Raw genomic sequence first — 21,938 nt, forward strand, 5'->3', positions numbered from 1 at the left:
CGGTGTCTGACCCACTCGAGCCCCAGGCTGCTGCAGGGTCTCCAGCGGCCCACTCCGCCAGCTCCTAGACCCACGAGCACGCTGCCCCTCACCTCACATTACTACCAGTCAGCCTTGGGCATCTCCCACAGCCTACCTTGAGGCATCCCGAGCATCTTTGAGGGCTCAGGAGGTAAGACCCCACCTCGCTCACCAGCACCAGTATTCTCCTGCTTCCGCAGCCTCCGCCATCTTGAAGAGCCACCTCCCACCATAATCAGTCTGAAGAAGGGTCAGGATCGAACCCGAGTCTGTACGCCGTTAGGCAGCAACTCTACCACTGCGCTACTGTGCCACACCTGAAGAAAGAGAAATGTCAACACAGGAGCCCGGAATGGAAGTTGGGATTGTGTCGAGGAAGCAGAGGTGGCTTTCATGGTCTGTGAAAGCTGAGGGAGAACATGGGAGTGTGTGAATAGAAACAGGAGAAACCACGTGTGTTTGAGTTTAAGGAAACACACAGACAGTTTGGTAAAGAATGATGAATTGAGATGAAGGTGGAAATCGTGGTCATGGTACTGAGTGATTAATCTTTGGGTGAAGATATGCAAATCGGCACTATGTGAAGTAGAGTGTGTTCAGCCACTGGAAGCGACTTAATACCACTGCATGTTACTGCAACATTGGACCAAACAAGCATTAGATCGCAGTTGAGAGCGAGTTGGGTCGTTGAGAGCGAGGAGGGCCTTCGAGAGCTTCCTGCCGGGTTGCCGCCGAGAACAAGGGTGGGACTTGACTGGGGGAGGGGGAACAAGAACGAGTGACACAAAGCTGGGTGGCAGTGTGAACTGTGAGGAGGAGGATGCTATGAGAATGCAGGTGACTTGGACAGGTTGGGTGAGTGGGCAGATGCATGGTAGATGGGAGGGATGTGGCGGCGGACAGTATAGAGGATTGTTCGGTGAACTTTGGTAACTTTGTCACCGCCAAAAATGTGGTGATTCTTGTGTGCTGTGTGAAGCCTGTTGTATGATTTTACCAGGTTGTATACAAAATGAAGCATTTCACTGTACCCAGCTGCACGTGACAATAGAGTATCATTGCATCATTGATAGAATATAAAACATTGAAAATCATTCATTGGAACATGATCCTTAAAACATTTGGATCCAAATGATCATTCTCGTAAACCTTTAAGAAAGAACTGCAGATGCAGGAAAATCGAAGGCAGACAAAATTGCTGGAGAAATTCAGCGGGTGAGGCAGCATCTATGGAGCGAAGGAAAATGTAGACAAAAATGCTGGAGAAACTCAGCGGATTCTCGTAATCCTCCTCAGTTAGTTCTAACATTGCCATGCTCTTTAGCAAAAATATGGAAGTCTCCGATAAAGAGAAACATTGAAAACCAATTAAGAATCAAATCATTTAAAGAAATTAAAATAATTAAAAATTAAATCAAATAAATTCATGTTCATAAGTTATAGGAGCAGAATTAGGCCATTCGGCCGTTCAAGTCTACTCCGCCATTCAATCATAGCTGATCTATTTTTCGCTCTCAACCCCATAGAACATAGAACATAGAAAATAGGTGCAGGAGTAGGCCATTCGACCCTTCGAGCCTGCACCGCCATTCAATATGATCATGGCTGATTCCATCTCCTGCCTTCTCCCCATAACCATTGACACCTGTCCTAGTCAAGAATTTGGCAATCTGCACCTTACAAATATCCTTTGACTTGGCCTCCACCACCTTCTGTGCCAATGAATTCCACGGATTCACGAGTTACTGACTATAGATATTCCTCCTCATCTCCTTTCTAAAGGTAAGTCCCTTTATTCTGAGGCTATGGCCTCTGGTCCTAGACTCTTCCACGAGTGGAAACATTCTCTCCAAATCTACTCTAGCCAGGCTTTTCAATATTCGGTAAGTTTCAATGAGGTGTCCCCTCATCCTTCTAAACTCCAGTGAGCACAGGCCCAGTGCCTTCATATGTTAACCCAATTATCCTCGGGTCATTCTCGTAAACCTCCTCTCCAACGCCAGCACATCCTTCCTCAGATATGGGGCCCAAAACTGCTCACAATACTCCAAACGCAGGTTGACCAGTGCCTTATAAAGCCTCAACTTTACCCCCCTGTTAATTACAAATTAATTACAAATTAATAACAAAACAACAACACTTTTAAACGACTGAACAGATAAAACCAAATAAATATTTAAATTTTCCTTTTTCTCCCCACGCCCATTCCATAAGTTACTTCCATTCGCTAGGTTTCTGTCCAATTCATCTCTACCCCATTGTGGAGATGAATTGGACAGAACCCTAGCGTATGGAATTGGTCTATTCAACGGTTGCCTACAATGCTGAGAACTATATTCTGCAGTCTGTACCTTCCCCTTTGCTCTTTTATTATAATTCAGTTTGGCTTGCTGGTATTTATGTATATTAACTGATTTGGTCAGATAACATGCAAATCAAAGCTTTTCACTGCACCTCAGTAAACGTGACAATAATAAACCAAAACTTAAATCTATCTAGGATTTCAACATCTATACATGATGCACAAAACTGCCGGGACTTACAAAGGTAATTACTGGCAGTTCAGAACATTGAAGAGTGCAGCACAGGAACAAAGCCTTAAGCTCACCATTTCTGACATGAGAATATCGCAGATATTAAATTAATTCCATCTGCCTGAACATTGTCTCTATCCTTCCATCTCCTGCCTCTCTAAATCCATCTTAAACTTCTGAAGCTATCTGATCTGCTTCCATCACTTCCCCTGGTAGCACGTTCCAGGCACCAGACGCTTCATGGAAAAAAAATCTGCTTGGCAAATCTCCTTTCAATTGTCCTTTTCTCGCCTTGAATCCATTTCATGAATTATGCACAAATCTAATTCCTCGAGTAAATCTACAGGAAAAACCTCTGTGAAGAGGTTTTGGTCAAAATGTTAAGGGAAAGATGTCAAGCTGGAAAAGGTGCAGAGAAGATTTATGAGGATGTTGCCATAACTTAAGAGCCTGAGCTATAGGGAGAAGATGAGCAGGTGAGGACTTTATTCCATGGAACGCATGAGGATGAGGGGTGGTCTTGTAGTGGTGAGCAAAATCATGAGAGGAATAGATCGGTTGAATGCATAGAGTCTTTTACCTGCAGGAAGGGAATCGAGAACCAGAGGTTTAAGGTGAGGGGGGAAAGATTTAATAGGAACCTGAGGGATAACCTTTTTAAACAAACGGTGGTGGATGAATGGAATAAGCTGCTGGAGGAGGTAGTTGAGACATGTACTATCACAACGTTTAAGAAACATTTAGACAGGGACATGGAATGGACAGGTTTAGAGGGATATGGGCCAAATGCAGGCAGGTGGGTAGGGGGCGCTGCAGTGGCAGCAGCCTGTCAGCAGCGCGTTAGTTTTTTTTCAACTTTTTTTATTTTTTAGTATGTTTTAAAGTATGTTTTTGATGTTTCTCGGTGTGTTTTGTGTGGGGGGTGGTGTGGGAGGGTAAGGGGGAAACCGTTTTGGCCGCCTCCTCCACGGAGAGGCGACTTTTTCCAGGTCGCCTCTCCCGTGGCCTAACAGCAAGGATCGGCGCGGCCTTTCCCGGAGACGCGCCCGGGGCTTCAGCGGCGGGCACAGCGTGGACTCTCGGCGTGGAGCGGGTGAGCCCTCGCTGGGGCTCGCTGGAGGGAAGCGCTCCGTTTCGCTGGCCCGGGGCAGCCGGCAACCTGAAGCCGCGGTCTGCAGAACTCCAGCTGGCGCGGCATCTACAGCCCGGGATCCCTCGTGGGGGACCCGGGGGAAGAAGAAGCCATCACTGCCGGCCCGCGGCCAACTTCTACCGCGGGTCTGGCATGGACTTACCATCACCCCTGGAGGGGAGCTTCGACCACCGGTCCTGCGGTCTGCGCTGCTTCTGGCTGCGGCGGGAACCTTAAATCTTCGACCGCCGGCCTGCGGCCTACACCAGCCTGAAGCCACGGTCTCCGGTGGGGAAGAGCCGATCCTGGACTTACCTTGCCTTTGACTTTGTCCCTTACCATCTGGACGCCCGCAGCAACGGCTGCGGAGGGTGGAGGTCCCGACCACGGGGGAAAATGGAGGAGGTCTGGCCAAGTTCTGTGCCTTCCACCACAGTGATGAATGCTGTGGTGGATGTTTGTATTACATTTTTATTGTGGTTGTGTTCTTTATTATTGTACCGCTGCTGACAACCCAAAATTCCACCGACCCTGGTTGTGTGGCAATAAATTCTATCAAATCAAATCAAATCAAGGTGGGATTAGTGTAGATGGGGCATGTTGGTCGGAATGGGCAAGTTGGACCAAAGTGCCTGTTTCCATGCTGTCCGACTCCACGACTCTAAGGTTGCAAAATGTACTCCGGAGATTTCACAGTTATACAACAGAGCTGGTTTATGAATTTGGGAAGGTTGGAAATGTCAACTTTCCCAAATTCATAAGCCAGTCATAAGGCTAGAGGACACAGGTTTAAGGTGAGAGGGACAAAGTATAAAGGAGATGTACAGGACAAATATTTGACACAGAGGGTAGGGGGTGCCTGGACCACACTGTCAGGGGTGATGGTGGAGGCAGGTATGATAGTGACCTTTAAGAGGCTTTTAGATAGACACTTGAAGATAATAAGAATGAAGGGATATGGATACTGTAGGTAGATGAGATTAGTTTATCGTGATATTATATTTGGCACAGAATTTGTGGGCCAAAGTGCCTGTTGCTGCGCAATGATTTTTCATGTTCTATGTTCTATAATACCCCTGTCCTACTTAGGAAACCTGAACGGAAACCTCTGGAGACTTTGCGCCCCACCCAAGGTTTCCGTGCGGTTCCCGGAGGTTGCAGGTGGTTGCCGGAGGTTGCAGATAGTGGAAGCAGGTAGGGAGACTGACAAAAACCTCCGGGAACCGCACGGAAACCTTGGGTGGGGCGCACAGTCTCCAGAGGTTTCCGTTCAGGTTTCCTAAGTGGGACAGGGGCATAAGTCTGTAACTGGAGTAAGTAGTTCAGCACTTACAAATCAATGAAGATGATGATACTTTATTGTCACAGGTACCTACGTACAGGAAAATTGTTGCAACAAAGAATTCAAGCCATTGAGCCCATTTTGGCATCTCACTGCTATGTATTTATCTGTAGTCACCAACCATGACAGATTTAGTTTAGTTTAGTTTAGTTCAGAGATACAGCGTGGAAACAGGCCCTTCGGCCCGATCAGTGATCCCCCCCATGCTAACACTATCGTACACACAATACGGACAATTTACATTTATACCAAGTCAATTAGCCTACAAACCAGTATGTCTTTGGAATGTGGGGAGGAAACCAGAGCTGGAGAAAACTCACACAGGCCATGGGAATGTAGAAACTCTGCACAGTCAGTATGCGTAGTCAGGATGGAACCCTGGTTTGTGGCACTATAAGGCAGCAACTCTACCACTGCATCACCATGCTACCCTTCTGCTGCCTTGCACTTGATGCTGTCACCTCACTTTTATTACAAACAGTTCTCTCAAGGCAGAGCTACTTTTACATCAACAAACTGGATCCCAATAACAAGAGGGCACAGGAATGTGAAAGTAAGGGGATCAGAGGCAAAAAATATTTTAAGCAGAGGGTTGTCAAGATCTGGAATTCACTGCCAGAGGAGGTTGTGGAATCAGATGACCTCATTGTGCTTAAGAGGTATTTCATCAGACACTTAAAAAGGCAAGGTATAGAAGGGCACAGTCCTAATGTGAGCATAAGGCTTTTAGCGCAGATGGACAAAAAGGGCTGCATGTTCATGATGGGCCGAAGGGCCCATTTCTGCGCTGCACAGCTCCATCTACCCTGCGTGTGATGCAAAATGCTGGAGTAATTCAGCGTGTTAAGCAGCATCTCTGGAGAAGGAATAGGTGACATTTCGGGTCGAGGCCCTTCTTCAGACTGAGAGTGGGAAAGTATCCAACCTGATTGGCTTAAAGATGTTGACGGCATGACTGTTGCTTCTACCCAACCTATTCAGTTGAAGTAATTGATCCAAAGCATAATTATCCATGAGAAAACCATCACCAAGTCTCTATCTATATGTCTATGGCTCTCTAAGTCTGCCTGTCACATGCTGAAGTAGTCTATTAAACGTGACGGTTGGAAAACTGTTGTTCTGTCCGTCTTGTAAAATTAATGACAATAGTTAAGTGCAGTTTGAAGGATTGCCACAGAAATTGGGCACAGTTGCTTCACATGGATTTTACAGTGAAGAATTTTACAAAAATTTAATATCACAGAATGTTGGATTTACAAATTACATGTCTGCTTGTCCATTTTAGAAATAACTTCATCATGATTTGTGATTCTGCTCAAGGCAACCTCTCGCATTGCACCACTGAAGCAGTAAAGGAAGGGCCTGTCCCACTTGGGATTCATTTGCGCTTCACGCAGATGGCGCGCGAAGATTTTGTACATCCCAAAATCCTGGGGCGCCGCATGCGACCGCACGTCACTGCCTACGTCACCACGCACCATGTGCGCGTAATGCACACCATGCGCGCATCACGTGTGCGTCGTGACGCGTAAATGATGTCGCATAAATTACACGCAAATGATGCCCAAGTGGGACAGGCCCTTAACTGTAGAGATTACAAGTGTCTGGGTATGTTTGGGATAGAGACTGGTGACCAGCCGACAAACAGACTTGCTGTGGAAGACCTCCTGCACCCACACACAACTGACTGACTTCATCCACTTCACCACTAACTTCCATCCGGCACTCAAATACACCTGGACTATTTCCGACACCATTCCTTGACCTCACTATCTCCATCGCAGGTGATAGACTTCTGACCGACATCCACTATAAACCCACTGACTCCCATGGCTGTCTAGACTACTGTTCTTCCCATCCTGCTTCCTGTAAGGACTCCATCCCCTACTCCCAATTCCTCCGCCTATGCCGCATCTGCTCCCAGAATGCAACACCTGTCCCTTTACCTCCCCCCTCGACTCCATTCAAGGACCCAAGCAGGCACAAACATGGCGACTCTTGTGTACTGCCCAGGCTAAGGTCTACTGTATGGACTTACCGGGTTGGATGCAAAACAAAGCCTTCATTGTACCTAGATACACGTGACAATAAAGTATCATTGAATCATTGAATGGAATTGTGCAGGAAAAATGAGGGACTGATTTTCTAAACAACAGGAAGACAGGTTTGAGCTGGTAGGTTAGAAGTAACTCCAGAGGAGATGAAGCAAAGACGAAAGACTACCAAGAAAAGTTGATCACTGATAAATGATTTCCAAAATGTAAAATCCACATGTAACCATTATGTCATGAACTGTAAAATGCTGTAGGAGCTGTGAGTCAGAGAAACATTTATGGTTCTGTCAGAGTGCTTCCCACGTTATGGTGTTTAGGCATTGAATAACCCAGCTTGTTTGAGAAAATCACTGCTGCTCTATGAGATTTTCTTTGTGTGCTGGCCCGAACTGAGCCTTAATTAAAAGTGTGACTGGGCCCCATGTGGCATCTTGGAGGCTTACAGAGAGGCACGTGCAAGTGTACGGAATAGAGGGATATAGATCATGTCCAGGTGGAGTACATCAGTTTAACTTCTCATTCTAAGTTCATAAGTTATAGGAGCAGAATTAGGACATTTGGCCCATCAAATCTACTCTGCCATTCAATCATGGCTGATCTATCCTTCCTTCTCAACCCAATTTTCCCCATAACCCCTGACACATTTACTAATCAAGAATCTGTCATCTCCACTTTAAAAATATCCATCGACTTGACCTCCACAGCCTTGTGTGGTAATGAATTCCACAGATTCACCATCATTCACCATAAATACATCTCTCAACATCTCCTTTCTAAAGGTATGTTCTTTTATTCAACTATGACCTAGTCCTAGACACTCATAATAGTGGAAACATCCACTGGGCATCTATCCAGGCCTTTCACTATTCGGTAAGTTTCAATGAGGTCCCCCATCATCATTTTAACTCCAGCAAGTACCGGCCCAGTGCCATCAAACGTTTATCATATGTTAACTCAATTATTCCTGGGATCATTCTTGTAAATCTCCTCTGGTCCCTCTCCGATGCCAGCACATCCTTCCTCAGACATGCTGACAATACTCCAAAATCATGTTGAGCACAAACATGGTGGGCCAAAGGGCCCGTTCCTGTGCTGCGCTGTTCTATGTTGTATGAAAGACAGATTAAGGGTACAGGTCAAACTCACAATTTCCACCAACAGGGAGCATAATGGTTAAATTATTGTGTTAGTGTGCACAAATACTAATTATTGCAATGATAATATTTATTCATAATTGAGGCTAAAATTTGTAAATAATTCCGCATTAACATTAACTTGATCATAATGTAGTCCCAGAGTTATTTGATGCTAAAATTCTCATTCAATGCTGATAATTTGAAATTACTCTGTGAGACAATTCCCAAAGTATTCAGTGAAGCTATTTTTAAATTCCTGGGTATAGTTATTCAAAAATTATGCAATAAGGTCAATTGAAAATGATCAGTGAAGCAATTTCTAAATTACACACAGATGCTACCCTTAACTATCTGTGATAGAGTCATGGAGTCATACGGCATGGAAACGGGCCTTTTGGCCCAACTCATCCATGCTGACCAAGTTGCCTCATCTAAGCAAGCCCCCTTTGCCAGAGTTTAGCCCATATCCTTCAAAAGCTTTACCTGTCCATGTACCAGTCTAAGTGGCTTTTAAATGCTGTTATGCTCTCTGCCTCAACTACCTCCTCTGGCAACTCATTCTATATACCCACCACTCTCTGAGTGAAAAACAACGTTACTCTCAAATTGTGCATTTAAGCCATTTCCAAAATACTCAGGTAAACACAAAATGCTGGAGTAACTCAGTGAGACAAGCAGTATCTCTGGAGAGAAAGAAGGGTGATGTATTGGGTCGAGACACTTCTTCAGACTGATGTCAGGGGAGTGGGCGATGCAGAGATAAAATGTAGTCGTAGACAGTAAGACTGGTGGGAGAACTGGGAAGGGGGAGCAGATGGAGAGAGAGGGAAAACAAGGGCCACTTGTAGTTAGAGAAGTCAATGTTCATACCGCTAGAGTGTAAACTACCCAAACAAAATATGAGGTGCTCTTCCTCCAATTTGAGCTGGGCCTCACTGACAATGGAGGAAGTGCAGGACAGAAAGGTCACATTGGGAATGTGAATTCTGGCCAAATTGGAGATGCCAGGACAATAAAATTGAATAAAGGCTTCTGGGCTGCTCGGCCACTTGGTTAATTTAAATGTGCCTTCTGCAGAAATGGGACAAGCTGCAGAATGGTGCCAGTTTGTCTCGAGCCTAGATAAGAGTTGCAGGAAGAGAATGGAACATCTGCAGATTCTGACAATTAGGTATAAATTGCATGGAACTGATTGGGTGAATGCAAACCAGACATACACATTGTAAATATTGTTGCAAAGCTTTACTTTGCTAGATGTTGATTGGATTAAGTGTTGAGCCTTGTCTTGGTTTCATGACTATCAAGGCACATGTTGCATAATTCATCTCTGTTAAATTGCATCTAGAAACTTTGTCAGATACATTATATTAATCACTGTATTATTGGGTTGGGGAAATGTCTATCATGTACTGTGTTAATTGATATCTGTTATTGGACTGTATAGAGACCACCCCCATGTGGTTCGGCCCCTCAAGGTTCGGGGACCTATAAAAGCCCGCTCCCACGAGGTCCTGTGTCGATCTTCTGGGAGAACGCTTAGGACTGCGTGACCTTCTGGAGCGTCTCTGCTTGCACGAGGCTAGGAGGGCTTGGCCAGGCAGATACAAGGATCGAACCCGCGGTGGTTAGGTATAGTAGTGGGAACTGTTATTGTGTTTTTCCAAAATAAAGTTTAGATGCGCAAGTGCTTGACAGTGATATTTTAACTGAAACTAGACTGGGGGAAGATTAGAATGAGCTATTTACAGGAATGGGAAGGGGAGTTAAAGTGCTGAGCAACTTAGAGATCAGGTTGGTTTATGTGGACTGAGCAGAGGTGTTCAGCGAAATGATCGGCATGCCTGCGCTTGGTCTCTCCGATATACAGGAGTTGACACCTGGAACAGCGAATATAGTAGATGAGGTTGGAGGAAGTGCAAGTGAACCTCTGCCTCACCTGAAAAGACTGTCGGGGTCCTTGGATGGAATACTCCGGCTAGTCTCAAGGTGCACAGTGAAACAGTAAATATATTACTCATTGAAGTAATTTGTAATTCACTCCATGATGCTATCACTAAATTATTCAGTGAAGTTATTCCCAAAGTGTCCATCAATACTCTCTTCTAGAACAGTCAGATGGCTCCAAATTGTACAGTGAAGCAATTTCTTAATTAGTCAGTAAAGTTATCCCGCAAAGACTGTTCTTACACAAAACATTATTTCCTTTATCCTGTATCTGTACACTGTGGACGGCTCGATTTACATAATATATAGTCCTTCCGTTGACTGGGTAGCACGCAACAAAAACACAAAACTCATTTCACTGTACTTTGGTACACGTGACAATAAACTAAACTAAACTAAAAATTGTGGCTCTCAGTCTGAAGAAAGGTCTCGACCCAAAACATCAACGGGTTTTGAAAGGTCTCGACGCAAAACATCACCAGGTCGAGCAGCATCTCTCCAGAGAGTTACTCCAGCATTTTGTGGCTATCTAAAAATAACAGAAACAGGAGATGACTGAATAGTCCCTCAAATATATTCAATGAGTTGGCATTTAACCTCTGGAGTACAGAATTACAAATGTGTCAAAAACTGCAAGGGGAAAAGCTCATCTCATCTCAGCCCTAAATGGCCAACTCCCATTCCTGAAATGCGGATGCAAGAGACCTCAAATGCTGCAATCGAGAGCAAAAAACAAAGTACTGGAGCAACTCAGTGGGTCAAGGAAATAAATGGAAGGTGGAAGGCTCCCGATGGGCCACAGGCTGATGCCATACTAAAATTTCCAGGAATTAGTAAGTTAACTTATGATGAGCGCCTGTCGGCACTGGGCAAGTAGAATGTAGAATGAGGGGGGACCTCTTTGAAACATACAGAATGGTGAAAGGCTTGGATAGAGTGGAAGTGGAGAGGATGTTCCCACTAGAGGGAAAGTCTAAGACTAGAACCATAGCCTCAGAATTAAAGGACGTTCTTTTAGGAAGGAGATGAGGAGAAATGTCTTTAGGCAGAGGGTGGTGAATCTGCGGAATTCTTTGCCACAGAATGCTGTGGAGGCCAAGTCAGTGGATATTCTTAATGCAGAGCTAGATAGATTCTTGATTTGTATGGGTTATGATCAGAGGTTATGGGGAGAAGGCAGGAGAATGGGGAGAGATAGATCAGCCATGTTTGAATGGCTGAGTAGACTTGATAAGCCGAATGGCCTAATTCTACTCCTATTCCTTATGAACCTATGACCTGCCGCGGAACTGAGAAACCCGCCTGGAGAGGGAAGCCACCGAGCCCGGTCCATGCTCGTCCCCGAGGATTAGAGAACCAGAGAGGAGGGTGGAGGGAGTCGGCAATGGCGGTAGATGCAAGAACAAAGGGTCGGTAAGAAGAACCAGGGGTCTTACCCTCCACACCATCTTGGTCGGCTGCAGCAGGCACCCCCTGGGGAACAAAGGCTGAAGGTGGCCGGGCAAGGAGAGGGCCGACTGTTCGCTGACGATCTGGATGGAGGCAACGGCTGCGACGGGTCTTCTTGGCCAGCTGTAGCTTGGAGTCTGGAAATGGCGCCAAAACAGGGTTCCTCGTGCAAATGAACTAAGTGGGTTATTGCTGTGCTTAATCGCGGATTGTATTTATACTTTACTGTAGAGATCTAGTGCGGAAACAAAGACAATTAACCTCTAAATCTGAATGACTTTGGAATTTGGGAGGAAACTGGAGCACCCGGAGAAAATCACGTGGTCACAATAAAAATGCCCATTCAGACAGCACCCGTAGTCAGGATCAAACCTGAATCTTTGGTACTTTAAGAACAACTCTACCGCATCTACTCCATATTCACCGATCCCTGCCTAAACCACAGAACCCTCTTCTCCACAGTGGGCAACCTCCTCAAGCCTCGAGCCAACACTCTCCCTACCTCTACTCCGGATCTCTGCAACTCATTCCTCCACTTTTTCGCTGATAAAATCAGCACCATCTATCAATCTTTATCTCCTGTACCCGACTCCCCAGCATCTACTCCACCACCCACCAAGGCCCCTCCTTTCAACATCTCCACTGACCTCCTTACCCCTCCTCCACACTGCTTCCTCTCCCAATTTGACCTGGTCACCCCTATTGAAATCTCCAAACTCATCAGCTCTTCCAAACCCACTACCTGCTCCCTCGACCCTCTCCCCACTCCCGTGCTGAAGTCCTGCCTCCCCGTTCTCTGCCCCTACCTCACTAATCTCTTCAACTCCTCATTGTCCCAAGGAATTGTCCCCTCCACTTTCAAAACTGCTGCTGTCACACCAATCTTAAAGAAACCTGGTCTTGATCCCTCCTCTCTCATTAACTACCGCCCAATCTCAAACCTCCCCTTTCTTTCAAAAACCCTGGAGCGTATCGTTGCGTCGCAACTTCATTCCCACCTCCTTGCGTATAACCTACTTGAACCCCTCCAATCTCGCTTTCGCCCCCTCCATAGCACAGAAACTGCTCTCCTCAAAGTCCTCAACGACCTCCTCACCTCTGCTGACACTGGTTCCCTCAACATCCTCATCCTCCTCGACCTGAGCGCAGCCTTCGATACAGTGAACCATAACATCCTGCTCACCAGACTCAAAGACCTCGGCATTGAAGGCTCTGCACTCAGCTGGCTCCGTTCCTACCTTTCCAACAGATCCCACTTCATCTCTCTCCACAACCACACCTCTGCTACAGCCACAGTCACTCAAGGCGTTCCCCAAGGCTCCGTACTCGGCCCCCTCCTCTTCATCATCTACATCCTCCCCCTTGGTCAGATACTCCGTCACTTCAACCTGGACTTCCACTGTTACACTGATGACACCCAGATCTACCTCGGCACCAAATCCCCCCACAACCCCCCCCCTCTCCCATATCAACTCCTGTTTGTCAGCTATAAAAACCTGGATGCAACATAACTTCCTCAAACTCAACAGCGATAAGACAGAATTCCTCCTCATAGGCTCCAAAGCCACACTCAGCAAAATCAATAACCCCACTCTCACCATCGACGGCACCACTGTCTCCCCATCTCCCCAGGCCCGCAACCTTGGCGTGATCTTTGATTCCACCCTCTCCCTTGAGCCTCACATCCGCCATGTCATTAAAACCTCCTTCTTTCATCTCCGCAACATCGCCAAACTCAGACCCTCTCTCACACCTCCCGCTGCTGAAAGACTCATCCATGCCTTCATCTCCTCCCGACTGGACTACTGCAACTCACTTCTCCTTGGCATCAGCTCCACCTACATCAACCGACTCCAACTGGTCCAGAACGCAGCCGCCCGACTCATCACCCACACCAAATCCTGGCATCACATCACTCCAGTCCTCAAACAACTTCACTGGCTTCCCATCTCCCACCGGATCAACTACAAAATCCTGATCCTCACCTACAAAGCCCTCCACCATCTGGCCCCCCCATATCTCACTGACCTCCTCTCCCCCTACCAACCCTCACGGTCCCTCAGATCCACATCAGCTGGTCTCCTCTCCATCCACAAGTCCAACCTCCGCAGTTTTGGGGACAGAGCCTTCTCCAGGGCAGCTCCCAGGCTCTGGAACTCCCTCCCCCAACTGATCCGCAATTCCGTGTCCCTCACCATCTTCCAGTCCCACCTCAAGACCCATCTCTTCACCTCTGCCTATCCTTAGCCTCACGTCCCCCTCCCTTTTCATCTGTGCATTAATTGCCTCATATTGTGTTTTGTATTGAATTCTGTCTTTACTTTGTGTATTAGTCATGTCTCTACTATTTATTTCATTCCCCTTACATGTTTTTCCTCTACCTGCTAAATTTTTGTAAGGTGTCCTTAAGACTCTTGAAAGGCGCCCATAAATAAAATGTATTATTATTATTATTATCTGATTGTTCTGGTCGAGAAAAAAGTGCAAATCCAGGTGGAGTATAGGGGATAAAGTGCTGGAGTAACTCAGGGGGTCAGGCAGCGTCCTCGGAGAAAAATGATGGATGACGTTTCGGGTCAAGTCCCTTCTTCAGGGTAGAGTGGAGTCGGAGAAGAAAGTAGGGAGTGTGGAGGTGAAAGGGAATGTGGAAGGGGCGATTGTTAGAGGTTACTCAAAATTGAAAAGCCAATGTTGATTCCGTTAACTGCATTGTTTGCTCGCCCCCATCCAGATTCCTGAAATGAGCGCTCTGAACTGAGCTCATTGGCCTCATCAGCCACCTTAGAACCCACAGAACTGGAGTAAGTCCCATTCTCAATCTCGAAGAGTTGCCTCAGACGAAGAAGAATTACCTCAACACCATGAACCCTTCTACCCAATGAGTCAGGCTACTGCTGAAAGCACGGGACACCGCTTTCAGGTCAGGCGATGCTCGAGCCTACAGTTCAGCCAGGGCTAACCTGAAGAGGGGCATCAAGAAGGCCAAGCACTGCCATAAGCTCAAGATTGAGGAGCAATTCAACAACAACTCCGACCCCAGACGCATGTGGCAAGGCATCCAGGCCATCACGGACTACAGACCATCCAACACCACCCCCACATCCAGCGACGCCTCCTTCCTTGAGGAGCTTAACCACTTCTATGGCCACTTCGACAGGGACAATCTAGAGACAGCCATCAAGGCTGTGCTACCTACCGATCACCAACCCCTCACACTCACCCCCTACGACGTATTCGTGGCACTGAGTAGGACTAATGCACGTAAAGCTGCTGGCCCTGACGGCATCCCCGGGCGCGTGCTCAGGGCCTGTGCTGCGCAGCTGACAGACGTCTAGACTGACATCTTCAACCTGTCACTTGCCCAAGCAGTTGTCCCCACGTGCCTTAAAACCACCTCCATCGTGCCAGTGCCAAAACACTCCACTGCGGCAAGCCTCAACGACTTCCGCCCAGTTGCACTTACCCCCATCATCACCAAGTGCTTCGAGAGGCTGGTCCTGGCACACCTCAAAAGCTGCCTACCCCCCACACTGGATCCCTATCAGTTTGCCTACCGCAAGAACAGGAGTACGGAGGATGCCATCTCAACGGCACTTCACTCCGCCCTCTCCCACCTCGACAACAGAGACACTTACGTAAGAATGCTGTTCATCGATTACAGCTCAGCATTCAACACCATTATACCATCAAAACTGATCACCAAACTCGGTAACCTGGGCATCGACCCCTCCCTCTGCAACTGGATACTGGACTTACTAACCAACAGACCCCAGTCTGTTAGGTTAGACAAGCACACCTCTTCAACCCTCACCCTGAACACCAGCGTTCCACAGGGCTGTGTGCTGAGCCCCCTCCTCTACTCCCTCTTCACCTATGACTGCACACCTGTACATGGTACTAACACCATCATCAAGTATGCAGATGATACAACGGTGATTGGCCTCATCAGCAACAACGATGAGTCGGCCTACAGGGAGGAGGTCCAGCACTTAGCAGCATGGTGCACTGACAACACCCTGGCCCTTAACTCCAAGAAGACCAAGGAGCTCATTGTAGACTTCAGGAAGTCCAGGGGCGGCACGCACACCCCCATCCACATTAACGGGACGGAGGTGGAACGTGTTTCTAGCTTCAGGTTCCTGGGAGTCAACATCTCCGATGACCTCCCTTGGACCCACAATACCTCAACTCTGATCAAGAAGGCTCACCAGCGTCTCTTCTTCCTGAGGAGACTGAAGAAGGTCCATCTGTCTCCTCAGATCCTGGTGAACTTCTACCGCTGCACCATCGAGAGCATCCTTACCAACTGCATCACAGTATGGTATGGCAACTGCTCTGTCTCCGACCGGAAGGCATTGCAGAGGGTGGTGAAAATTGCCCAACGCATCACCGGTTCCTCGCTCCCCTCCATTGAGTCTGTCCAAAGCAAGCGTTGTCTGCGGAGGGCGCTCAGCATCGCCAAGGACTGCTCTCACCCCAACCATGGACTGTTTACCCTCCTACCATCCGGGAGGCGCTACAGGTCTCTCCGTTGCCGAACCAGCAGGTCCAGGAACAGCTTCTTCCCGGCAGCTGTCACTCTACTCAACAACGTACCTCGGTGACTGCCAATCACCCCCCCACCCCCCGGACACTTATTATCACTTATTATTACTTATTCAAATCATTTGCTATGTCGCTCTTCCAGGGAGATGCTAAATGCATTTCGTTGTCTCTGTACTGTACACTGACAATGACAATTAAAATTGAATCTGAATCTGAATCTGAATCTGAATCTGAGTGCTGTCTTACCTAAAGCCTTTTGAGAATCCCTACATACTTTATCTACCAGACGGTCTTCGACAAATTCTGCTCCTCCCATGTGCAAGAAGGAACTGCAGATGCTGATTTACACCGAAGATAGACACAAAATGCTGGAGTAACTCAGCGGGTCAGGCAGCATCTCTGGAGAAAAGGAATAGGTGATGTTTCGGGTCGAGACCCTTCATCAGACTCAACAGTCTTCAACAGTCTGATGAAGGGCCTCAACATGAAACATAACCTATTCCTTTTCTTCTGAGATGCTGCCTGACCTGCTGAGCTATTGCCGCATTTTGTGTCTATCTTCTGCTCCTCACATCTATGGATAATCAATTAGATTTAGGAATCATATTTCCCCAGGAAATTGTTATGCAAAAAAATGTTCCTTAATTGTTCAATGAGGTGATCTTTGCCTATTGGGTGGGTTACTTGGCCACTGTAAGTTGTCTATAGGGTGCGATGAGTGGTAGAATCTGGTGGCGGGCGGGAATATTGATGGAAAATGTGTTATACGAAACCTCGTGGAGGAACGGGATTGCTCCATGAGCTGGCATCGAATTTATGGATTGAAATGACTTCCTTCTATGCCTGTAGGAAATATGGAAATATAGTTAAATTATTCCTAAATGCTGAATAATAATTAATGCTAAATGCTGAACAAGGCAGCGGTAGAGTTGCTGCCTTACAGCTCCAGAGACTCGGGTTCAATCCTGACTACAGATGCTGTCCATATGGAGTTTGTACGGTCTCCCAGTGAGCACGTGGGTTTTCTCCAGGAGCTCCAGTTTCCTCCCACACTCTAAAGATGCACAGGTTTGTAGGTTAATTGGCTAATGTAAAAATTGTAAATTGTCCCAAGTGTGTAGGATAGTGCTTGTGTTGGGGATGATCAATGGTCGGCGCGGACTCAGTGGGAGTTTTCACGCTGTATCTCTAAAGTCTAATTTCACATTGGTGCTATTACTCACTGACCCAGTGAGGCCATTTGAAACATTTTCAGCAATGCTATTAACAAGATGCCCTTCTGAAATGAGACCAGTGAGTGTTGATGTTGTCTCAATTAATTACCTCAATTAGTTTACAAATGCTTGCTTTGTGACTGGTGTGATATTTACCCAGCCAACCGAACCACTTTTAATCTGAAGCATCAGTCAAGGGCCAGACTATTGGGGCATCTTTGCATTTGTTAATAAACGGATCATTTAGCAACTTAGGCCAGACCATAGAGCAGAATTTTCTGCTATCCTGCAGAACGTGTAAAGCCTCACTGGAGCCTATTAATAGGTAAATAAAGGTCAAATGGGAAAAATGCCAGGATGCTGGATGGTTGCTTGCTGCAGACTCAGCATGCAAGTTGATCATACACTTAAGAACTATCACATTTTCACACTGAGGGCAAGGACATTTAGTTTAGTTTAGTTTAGAGACACAGCGGGGAAACAGGCCCTTCGGCCCACAGAGTCCGCACCGACCACTGATCCCCGCACATTAACACGATCCGACACACACTAGGGACAATTTTACATTTATAACCAAGCCAATTAACCTACAAACCTGTCCGTCTTTAGAGTGTGGGAGGAAATCAAAGATTTCGGAGAAAACCCCCGCTGTCACGGGGGAAACGTACAAACTCCGTACAGGCAGCACCCATAGTCAGGATCGAACCCGGGTCTCTGGCGCTGTAAAGCAGCAACTCTACTGGTGCGCCACAGTGCCGCCCACGTTAAAGTTAGATTGATCTGATTATTTTTATTACAACTAGATGGTTAATGGGAGGTTGGATGCACACTGGTTATTAGAGCAAATAAGCAGAATGAAGACTAGCAGAAAGATCCATTTCACTTGAATTGACGGCAGCAAGAATCCAGACCTTTGTCTCCTCAGCTGCATTTGGAGTTACCTGTCGGTGCTGGAGTTGGAAGAGAATTGTGATTGTTGGTTCAAAGACTTGGAAGTGCAAGCATAGAAAGTGCTGAAGGCAGGCAAGTTTAGATTAGTTTAGATTAGAGATACGGCCCTTCAGCACATCGAGTCCACGCCGTCAATCGATTAACCCTTTACACTCGTTCCACTTTCACACACTACACACCTATACACACTAGGGGCAATTTTACAGAGGCAAATGAGCTTACAAAGCCGCACGACTATAGGATTCTTTAGCTTGGTTTAGTATAGAGATACAGTGTGGAAACAGGTCCTTCGGCCCACCGAGTCTGAGCCAACCAGTGATCACCCTGTACACCAGCCTGCGTACATCACCCTGTTCACTACGGATAATTTACAGAAGCCAATTAACCTACAAACCTGTACATCTTTGGATTGTGGGAGGAAACCGGAGCACCCGGGAAAAACCCATGGTCACGGGGAGAATGTACAAATTCTGTACAGACAGCCCCTGTAGTCAGGTTCAAACCTGGGTGACTGGCACTGCAAGGCAGCTGTTTTACCGCTGCACCACTGTGCCACCCCTTAGATTAGAGGGTGGATTCCTCGAGTCCACGTCGAACATCAATCATCCCTTTACACTCGTTCCAATTTCGCATCCACTCCCTACCTACGCTAAAGGCAAATTTACAGAGGCAACTTAACTTACAAAACGCATGACTTCAGGATGTGGGAGGAAACCCCGGAGCACCTGGGGGAAACTCCCATGGTCACAGGGAGGATGTGCAAACTGCACAATGACAGCATCTAAGGCCAGGATCAAATCTGGGTCTCTGGCGCTGTAAGGTGGCGACTTTACCTACTGCGCCTTTGTGCTGCCCCTAAACTGCCACTGCATTTTCCAACCACATTATTTTCTAATTGCTGCCCCCACCCCCACCCCTTCCCTCTGGCTACAGGAGTGGTGGAAAAGGTTTGGAGGAATACCAGCCTCATTTAGAATCATAGTCATACAGCGTGGAAACAGGCCCTTCAGCCCAACCTGCCCATGCCGACCAACATGCCCCATCTAAACAAGTCCCACCTGCCCACGTTCGGTCCACATCTCTCCAAACCTATCTTAACCATATACCTCTCCAAATGCATCTGAAAGGTTGTGATAGTACCTGCCTCAAATACCTCCCCAGAGCGGCTTGTTCCATTCACCCACCCACTGTGTAAAAAAAGTTACTCCTCAGGTTCCTATTAAATCTTTCTCCCCACCCCCCTTACCTTAAACCTACATCCTTAAAAAGGTATGAGATAAACTGAATAAATACAGGTCATTGGTTTAACATCAGTAATCAACAAATTATTGGAATCCATTCTGAGGAACAGCATAAAGCTTCATTAGGAGAAACACAGATGAATCAGTGTTTATCGACATGCGATTGTGAAAGGAAGGTCTTGCTTGATGAACAATTGAATTCTTTGAGGTTGTAGCAAGGGTCGATGAGTGAAGTGCATTCCATGTAATCTGTATGGATTTTAGCAAGGCACTTAACAATATCCCACTGGGCAGTCTAGTCATACGAGTAAATGTCCATTGGATCCAAGGAATTGACTTGGTAGGAGAAAGAAAAGGCTTAAGGTTTTTTTAGTTTAGTTTAGTTTAGAGATACAGCTCGGTGGGCCGAAGGACCTGTTTCCACACTGTATCTCTACAGTGTAAAGCCAAAAAAGGTGGTGAACACTGCCCGGTCCATCACAACAATATGTTTTTTTCCTGGAGACACAAAGAACTGCAGTTGCTGGGATATTGAGCAGAACACAGAGAGCTGGAGTAACTCAGTGGGTCAGGCAGCATCTGTGGAGGGAATGGATAGGCAGTGTTTCAGGTTCGGACCCTCCTTCAGACAGTGTCTTCGAACATTTGTCTTAGAACGAGAGTCTTTCAAAATCGTGACATCCGAACAGACACCAAAATGTTAGTGTACAAGGCAGTGGTGATTCCAACGCTCCTGTATGCATCAGAAACCTGGACAACACACCGAGGCCCTCTGAAAACACTTGAAAAGTTCCATCAACTATGTCTTCGAAACATTTTATATATCAGTTGGGAAGACAGAAGAACGAACTGAATGAAGCGAAAAAATCTAGCATCGAAGCCTTCGTCATCAAGAACCAACTAAGATGGGTCGGTCATGTTGTTCGGATGGAAGACGAGTGTCTACCAAAGCAAGCCTTCTACTCCCAGCTTAAAGAAGGCAAACGGAAAAGAGGCGGACAATAGAAGATTTTCAAAGATGCCTTAAAAGCCAGCATGAAGAAATGTGAAATCGACATCGACAATTGGGAAACCAATGCCAAGGACAGGAAACTCTAGCAAACCATCATCCAAGAAGGAACAGCGACCTTCGAAGGCAAGAGATGCACAGAATTAGAAGAAAAGGGAAGAAAACGGAATGAGAGGCAGCAACAACCAAAGCCCAATCTGCCATCTGCAATTACCTGCCCTGAATGTCGAAGAACTTTCCAAGCCAGGATTGGACTCATAAGCCACCTGAGAGTCCATAAAAACAACAGAACGTAGACCATCATCCTCGACCTTGAGGGATAGTCACGACGACGACTCAAGAGGAGTCCCGACCTGAGACGTCGCCTATCCATTCCCTCCACAGATGCCTCCTGACCCACTGAGTTACTCCAGCATGTTGTATATGGGTTTTCCCCTTGTTGATTCTGCGTTTCTCTGTACATTTGATGTCCTGGGTTGTAATAAGGAGGGCAAGGTTGGGTGTACAGGAGAGAGAAATAGGAAATGGCTGTTCTTTAGGATTTCCGAGCTGGGCGGATCTGGGACTGTTAGATATTTCAAATGTGAAACAGCAGCTTCCAATCACAACAAACAAAAAAACACTTCAATTAATCCTTGGGGAAAGAAAAAAACGTGTGCAAAAATAGGTCAAAGCTTTACACATTTCTTCCCAGCTGTTATCAGGCAACTGAACCATCCTACCAACTATTAGAGAGCAGTCCTGAGCTACCATCTACCTCATTGGAGACCCTCGGACTTTCTTTAATCAGACATTACCGGCCTTGATCTTGCACTAAACATTAATCCCTTAATCCTGTATCTGTGCACTGTGGACAGCTTGATTGTAATCATCCTCGGAACACGTGATAATAATAAACTAACCTAAAATAACTAAACTAAAACACTTTTCTATATCATGGCCAATGTTTCTACATCGGTACAACCATTTAGCATTAGCAACTGGTTTATCTCTTTAGAAACACAGACATATAGAAAAAAAGGTGCAGGAGCAGGCCATTCGGCCCTCTGAGCCAGCACCACCACCATTCAACATGATCATGGTTGATCATCTAAAATCAGTTCCCCGTCCCTGCTTTTTCCCTGCATCCCTTGATTCCTTTAGCGCTAAGAGCTAAATCTAATTCTCTCTTGAAAACATTCAGTGAATTGGCCTCCACTGCCTTCTGTGGCAGAGAATTCCACAGATTCACAACTCTCTGGGTGAAAAGGTTTATTCGTATCTCAGTCCTAAATGGTCTATCCCTTATTCCTAAACTGTGACCCCCTGGTTCTGGACTCCCCCAACATCAGGAACATTTTTCCTGCATCTACCCTGTTCAATCCTT

General features: G+C 46.5%; 1 long non-coding RNA gene across 1 annotated transcript; it reads right to left on the bottom strand.

Annotated features, from left to right (window-relative positions):
• Positions 1-4,021: 4,021 nt before the first annotated feature.
• Positions 4,022-20,905, bottom strand: LOC116987904. Its single transcript, XR_004415823.1, has 3 exons — positions 20,787-20,905; positions 15,409-15,418; positions 4,022-4,049 (listed from the first exon to the last, which is right to left on the bottom strand). It is a non-coding gene; the product is annotated as an uncharacterized LOC116987904 (long non-coding RNA).
• Between the last annotated feature and the right edge of the window lie 1,033 nt (positions 20,906-21,938).

This window comes from Amblyraja radiata, chromosome 2 (assembly GCF_010909765.2).
Source record: "Amblyraja radiata isolate CabotCenter1 chromosome 2, sAmbRad1.1.pri, whole genome shotgun sequence".
NCBI lineage: Eukaryota > Metazoa > Chordata > Chondrichthyes > Rajiformes > Rajidae > Amblyraja > Amblyraja radiata.